The sequence below is a fragment of the Talpa occidentalis genome, unplaced genomic scaffold, assembly GCF_014898055.3.
Source record: "Talpa occidentalis isolate TD23 unplaced genomic scaffold, MPIMG_talOcc4v2.1 talOcc4.13, whole genome shotgun sequence".
NCBI lineage: Eukaryota > Metazoa > Chordata > Mammalia > Eulipotyphla > Talpidae > Talpa > Talpa occidentalis.
In genome coordinates this window covers 94297944-94305649 of record NW_023601322.1, presented here as the reverse complement: position 1 = coordinate 94305649, position 7706 = coordinate 94297944, and positions in this window count along the sequence as shown.

The following is a 7706-nucleotide window of genomic DNA, read 5'->3' as shown; positions in this document are numbered from 1 at the left end:
CTTTGAAACAGCAATTTTTTTAAAGGAAGGTACTCTGGCTGAATTATGCAGGATGTTCCAGGGTTGAAAAAAGCTCTGCAGGGTCATTAAGAAACTCCTGTACACTGAGGAGCCAAACACATGGACTAAAGTCCTGGCTGTGGAGAAAAACAGGCAGGCTATCGCCATGTTTTATTTCCCAGGGTGTGCAAAGAGAGAGGTTCTGGAGCATGAGAGATGCAGAGCAGCTTAGAATGATACTTGAAGTTTCTAATGTGAGTGACTTGGTTGACAGTGAAAATCTTTACCCAGATGAGGAATGAAGAGAATGGAACTGGTTTTGACTGTTTGTGCAGATGGATGGATAAATGAGATGACTAAGAAAAAGGGATGCATTGTATTTTATTTATTTTTTATTTAATTTTAAAGATTTATTTATGCATATAAGAGCTGGGGTATAGGCCAGTGATGCGGGGTGGGGTGAGAGGATTCACCAGAGACAGAGTGGGGAGCAGAAACAGGCAGACGGACAGAAAGCACTGCTGAAGGGAGCAGCAGGCGAGACAGGAGAGGTCTGCCATGCCGTTTCGGTTACTCCCTGGCTGGCTGGGGAATTGAATTCGTGCTGCAGAGGCTGCGGAGATTGCAGACAGCTTCATAGGTTGTGTCTTAATCCCTGCACCACCAGGGAGGCCCATGCATTGTATTTTAAATAGCTTCATATTCCAGGAAATAGGTATGCCTTTAACCAACACATTAGCGTGAGCTGAAACTTTGTTGGAGTGGTCATCACTTGTGCTATGTTCCACCAGAGTTTATGAGTTTATCTCTGTTATTTCCAATCTACTTAAAGATATTTATTTATTTTTTAAGATTTTATTTATTGATGCATACAAGAACTGAGGTGTAGACCAGAGGTGGGGTAGTGGGGGCGGTGAGAGGATTCACCAGAGACAGAGTGGGGAGAACAGGCAGATCTACTGAAATACACTGCTGAGGGGAAACAGCAGGCGACACAGGCGAGGTCTGCTGTGCAATGTGGGTCAGCATCCTGGCCTGGGATCAAACTCATGCTGTAGAGGCTTCCAATAGCTTGATAGTGCTGAGACTTAACCCCTTGCGCCACCAGGGAGGCCCTATGTAACGATATTTATTAACATGTTCACTCATTAAAAAAAAAAAAATTGTTCACTCATTGTAAATTTAAATTAACAACTCCAAGACTTTAGCGATTGAAGACCCTGATCAGTTTTTCTGTGCCCTGTCATGAAACCAAAAGTTAAAGAGATGATGCAGCAGTGTCACTGTCACTCATTTGTAATCAGTAAGTTTCTCGATATGAAATAAAAGCTTTCTTTTTAACCCCCTTTATCCTCAGCTTCTTATTTTTAGGTGGATACTGTAAAAATGAACAATAATAACTATATTGTTGGGTGTTTATACACTATATTGTTGTATAATACAACTATATTGTTGTATGTTTATAATGTTTATGTGCATGCCCTTGTTTAATTGTTACAGGGATCCTGCATGTATGGTAATTGTTTCCATTCTCACTTAGAGAAACTAAAGTATCGAAAGGTATGCTCACTGGGCTCTCAAAGTAGTAACTAACTTCTGACCACCTTTCTACCCACTGTGGAACATTGCCACCATAGAAACTGTGACCCTGGTGACTTCAGGGAATGTTTCAAAAGTGAAAAAAAAAAAACAATTTTTATGAGGAAGTTTCATACTTTTTCATACTTGACCATGAATATGGTTCTTACCCACACATGTGAGAACCTGTGGTCTAGTGTTTGAGTTCTAGTAGAGTCTGGGCTTTAAAATTTGAACTGGAGTTTAAGTCATGGTTCTCTGGTCTTTGAAATAGCTCTGAGAAAGACACTGAATTCATTCAACAATATTTATTAAACAGCAATGTGTCAGGCACTGTTCAAGGTGCTGGAGGGTCTAGGTATTTAAAACAGTGAACAAAAATCATGGTTCTGTCCTCATGGAACTTACCTCCAAGCTCTAGGTAAACAAGTATATAAACTCTTTGGTGATGAGAGTATTTGGATGCCTATACAGAAGGACGAGGACAAGGGAAGATGCAGTGCTATGATTTTATAGGAAATTTGTGTTTTCTAGGGGTGCTGTCAGAAGAAAGCACAGCTGGGTGTCTCTAAACAATGGAATTCACCTTCTCCCAGTTCTGGAGGCTGGAAGACAGGGTTGGCTCCTTCTGAAGGCTCTGAGGGAGCTTCTGTTTAATGCCATTTTCCTAGTTTCTGGGGATTTGCTTGCAAATTTTCGGGTTCTGTGATTTGTTGATGCATCATCCCAATCTCTGACATTACATTTGTCTGGCATTGTCCCTGTCTGTGTCTATGTCCAAATCTCTTTTGTTAGGACACCATTGGATTAGGATCCCACCCTATTTTATAGGCCCTCATCTTATCTCATTCCATCTGTAATAACTTTCCAAATAAAGCACATCCTAAGGTATGTGGGGATTAGGACTGTACCATATGATAGATGGGGGGGAACACAGTTCACCCTATAACAGGGTAGCCAGGGAGGTGTCACTGATAGGCACAGAGGCCTGAAGGAACTAGAGGAATAATCCATGCAGATGTCTAGGGGAGGAGAGGGCAGGGTCTGTGAGACCAGAGCATGCTGGAATGTTCCAGAAACAAAGGCGGCGAGTGTGTCTCTACAGAGTGAGCTGAGGGAGAGAACCATGGAGAATGGATTGCAGAGCCCTCACCTTACATGGCAAGGTTTGGGTCTCAACATTGCATAGTGAGATTGTTATAGGACAGGGAGAGGGGCAGCCCAAACCCCGCAAACCTGCCTATTCTACATGGTTCTGCCATCCGCCGCATCAACACAAACATAGGCTTTAATGGGAAGGAACTTAATAAAACTAGGAAACAATACAGGTGAGGCAGAGTCTAGTTTCTAATGAAGCATCCAGAGTTACCCGTCCTCGTGGGTAAAAGTCCATCCAAATGGGATTGGCCCAGAGCAAGGCCCAAAGCCTGCACAAGTCTAAAGCATCTTCCAGTGGGACACACAGAAAAGGGTCAAAACAATGGACAGCCCAGAGGAAAGAGCAAAATCAACATCAAGATAAAAGCTGCCATGGTCACCTCCCACGGGTCTCACCCACATCTGTGTCACCCAGTCCACGACCAAAAGACAAGCGCAGTTTCTTCACGTGTCCTAGGCTCACGCGCCTCCTCCAGGTCTCCTGGCTCCATCCTGCTTCCTTCCTCCTCAGTCTCTTCTGCAGCTTCTCCTCTTCCTGCTCAGCTCCATTCTTCCTTGGGTGGGGCAGGGAACCTGGAACCTCCCCCTTTCCTGGGGACCATCCTGTTACAAGATGGGAAGACATAGGAGGGCTTTGGGGAACTGCCTACCTGTTCTGTTACAAGTGGCTGTGCGTAGCAAGAGTGGAAGAATGCACAATGGGGAGATTTTGTTCTCAGTCATTTGAAAGATGATGGTGATTTGGATTAGAGCTTGTCCTGGAAACGGAGAAGTGGCTATTGGATTGTGTGAAGTCATCACCAACAGGATTTGTTAGAGCAAATGTGGACCATGAGAGCAAAGAGGGAATTGAAGTTTTGAGAAAAACTTGAGAGCAGGTGAACTGGCAGAAGAGAGAGGTCCGTTTTGCCCATGAAACGTGAACTCCTAGATATCCGGGTGGAATTCCTAGAGGGATGCCTTGAGGTAGAAGGGGAGGCAGTTTACAACTGGAGGTTGAAGTTCAAGGGCAGACTGGGGATGGAGAGATGCGTTGGGGAGTTAGCAGGATAGTTTCTATTTAAAATCCTGGAACTGGATGAGAGCAACAAGGGAGTGAGTGAAGGTAGAGAAGAAAAGGTGCACCGGGGCGGAACTCTGACATGCCAAAGTCTAGAGGTCTGGAACATGAGGAAGAGCCATTAAAGGAGCCTGAGGAAATGCAATGATGATGTAAGATGATAGAGAATGAGGTCCAAAAACAAGGGAAGACGTTTTCAAGGAGTGAGTGACTTAAAATCGTTGATAGGTCAAGTCAAAGCTGATTAGACAGAGCTGATTAGAATTAGCACCAAGGTAGGGGGCGGGAAAGGGAGGTGGGAGTCAGCAGGAGCCTTGTCAGGAGAAAGTTGGTGGAGTAGGTAGAGGACGGCCTGACAGGAGTGGGTCAGAGGACAGCGTGAGGCGGAATCAGAGCATGGAAACTGCAGACAACCTTGTTTAGAAGAGGAGTAAGACCCGGAACGCTAGCTGCAGAGAGGGGAGGCTTAGTGGTGGATTTTTTGCTGTTTTTGTTTTTTTTTTTTCCCCAAAGATTTATTTATTGATGCATAGAAGAGCTGGGGTACAGGCCAGAAATGCGGGTGTGTGTGTGTGTGTGTGTGTGTGTGTGTGAGGATTCACCAGAGACAGAGCGGGGAACAGAACTTGCAGACTGACTGAAATTCACTGCTGAGGGGAGCAGCAGGTGAGTCAGGAGAGGTCTGCTGCGCCATGTGGGTAGCTCCCTGGCCGGCCAGGGATCGAACTCGTGCTGCAGAGGCTGCGGCTTGCTTCATAGTGCGGTGCTTTACCTCTTGCTCCACCAGGGAGGCCCTAGTTGGGCTTTTTAAAGCTGGAGTTGTTTATATGGAGACCCTTAAGGAAAATTGATGTTCATGACAGAAAATAAGTAACCTCCTGAGGGCCCCCCCTTCCACAAGCCCAATGGCAGGCACCTCAGCGGGGCACTTGTGCCAATGAAGGGACATAGTAATCACGTCTCGGGGAGCGGCTGGCCCCGGCCAGGGGTACCTGCCGATGTGCCTGAGAAACCTGGCGGATTCCCCATTCCCGCCCGAAGTCCTGGCACGGACACAAGTCGGGTCCTGTCCTTGACGTTCTTGGGGGGCCACGTAAGTCGTGCTCCCCACCGCCAAGAGGCCGGCCCCACGCTGGGCCGCGGCTGGAAGGCGCTCGCCGGGCCCGGCGGTGGAGCGAGCGGCCGACCTGGAGGCGGGAGACGCCCAAGCGCCGCCGCGCCGGCCGCGAGCGCCTCCCGGGGCGGCCCACACGTGACGGGAGTGCCCGTGGCGGCGGCGTCGCACCCCGCGCGCACCCCACAGACGGGTCCCTGCGGTCGGCGGGGTGTGGCCGGCAGAACAAAGAAGGGCGGGCGGAGGCCGTGGGCGCCGCCCGCGGGCGAGGGGTGCGTGAGCCGGGCGGGAGGGCGCGGGGGCGCGCGCGAGGAGCGGCCGGGGGCCGCGGGGCGGGCGCGCCGGGCGCGGAGCCTCCCAGTCCCCACCCTCGGCGGCCGGCGGCCGGCGGCGCATCTGGGCATATTTCTGGGAGCTGTCCACGAGCTCCCCGCCGCCCGCCGCCCGCCGCCCGCCGCCCGCCGCCCGCCCGCTAGAATAAGCCGAGCCCGGAGCAGGGAGCGCCGCCGCCGCGCCGCAAGGTCGCGCCCCCGGCCCGGCCCCCGCCCCAGGTAGGAGCGCGCGGCAGCCCCGGGCCCCGCCGCTCGGCGCCCCTCCCGCCCTCCCCGCGGGGGCGCGCGCCGGGCCTCCCCGCGCGTGTGGGGCGCCGGCCGCGGGCGGGCGCAGCGCAGCCGCGGGGGGTCCCGGCGCCGCCCTGACAGGACGCGGGAGCCCGGCCGCGGGAAGATGGCTTCTCCCACTCCCCGGCCCCGGAGGGCGGGGCCTGCACCCCGCCGAACCCGCCGCGGATTCGTCAGGTGGGTGCACAAAGCGCGGGGAGGGGCGCCCGCGCCCCTTTGTCCTCGCCGCCCCCAAGGACGGGGACCTCGCCCCGCGCGGGGGCTGCCCCGGGAGAGGCGCGCGCGGGGCGCTCGGCCCAGGGGCGCGGGCGCGCGCTCGCTCCCTCGCTTCCCAGAGCGCCCGCACACGCTCGCGCTCCCCCTCATACACTCACCTCAGCCCCTCACACTCACCCCTCACGCTCACCCCCTCACGTTCACCCTCACACACCACTCACCTCAGCCCCTCACGCTCACCCTCACCCTCACACACTCACCCTCAACCCCTCACGCTCCCCCTCACACACTTACCCTCACACTCACACCCTCACACACCCACCCTCATACACGGAAAACACGTCACCCAAATTTAGGACTGTAACTTCTCCACACCGGCCCCCTCACGCGTCCACACCCGCAAACTCCTCTCCCGCCGCACCCGGGACGCACCCCCCGCTGTCACGTGGCCGCCGCGGGTCCCCGGGCGCCTCAGGGCGAAGGCGGGGGCCCCGGGTCCCCAGGACCTGCAGAGGGACGCTGGCGGGGTTCTGGTCCACGCCGCCCAGGACAGAAGGAGCCTCGTCCAGGGGGTGCTCACCCGTTCCCAACTTTCTCCCAGAGCTGCACCCCGCGGTCCCGCGGGAGCAGACGCCCCACGGCTGCAGACACAGCGCCTCGGCCCCGCGAGTGGGGTGCACTTTTCTCTGGCTCTTGCAACCGGCCCTGTGTTCTGTTGGGGTGTAATGTTCAAATTGGGAAGTGCTCCAGCAGGCTGGGATGTGGGCTTTGGGATCTAGAAGAGTTTGGGGGTGTTTTCCTGCCACCATGACCAGGAGCTATGGCACTGGCCCTTGGGGTGGGGGTGGGGAGCAGCTGTCACCCCTCTCCGGACGTGCGGGCCACCTCCTCCCCAGCACAGTCGGGCTCCCCTTGAGGGAGAAGGCGCAGTGGGCTGGCGCAGCCTGGCGGGGCAGGGAGCTGATGCCCAACACAATGGTCGGTGTCCACCCAGTGAAGCAGTCTGGGGCACCAGGGGTTCCAGAATGGATGAAAACTGGACAGTCAGAGCAGGTAGACACTTACCAAGCTCTTCACCTCATCTGCCTTTTAAGAAGTATAAGCAGTGTTATTGTAGGTCCACCTTTGTTCAGGTGCATTTAGGCCAGGACTAAAAATTAATGTGCACTCTGTGTCCCACGACATTTTGGGAGTTTTATATCCTTGTAACATTCAGGACCCTTAATTCACCACCCTTAATGTTGTGACAGTGCAGTTTCAATTGCATTGGGAGCTATTTTCTTTTCCCGAAGAGTTGTAGGTGGCACCATTAAATCTGTACTTGTGCTATTCATGCAGTAGGAATGAAGGTGTGATTATTGCTATATGCACTGCAAGGGAAATTGCCTCCTAACTAAAAATCATTTTTGTATGGGGCTCTGCGTGTCTGTGTGTCTATGCATGCGTGTGTCTATTAATATATAAATATATAAATATATATGTATATAAACGTTGAGGAGCTTAAATATCCTAACTTGGAGAGAACATGCATTCATAAAAACCTATAAAATCTTCTTCTATATTTAGAGTACTTTTCTTAACCTAGGAAATAGTGTGTATGAAAATAGTTACCAGAAAAAAATTGCATGAAGGGCCATTGTTATTTTGCAGAGTAGAGAGTGCTTCATAGGATCTTATAATCACAAGCTATACTGATGACATAATTTTATGACACTCGAAGTATGAATTGGTGTCCTCTATTCAGACTTCAATTTGCACGACCTTACAGAAACTCTCTGCTAGTGATTGGTGCATTAATTTGCATAGGGTGTAGAAGTAGGTTGAGGGAGTTAGTGGCCATTCTGGTCTCCCTGATTCATCCAGGCAGGTGGAACAGCAGTGCCATGTTCCCACTGCAGCATCACCATTTGCCTGCAAGTGATTTTGAGCAAATTAGAAAAACAAGAGGGATAATATCGTT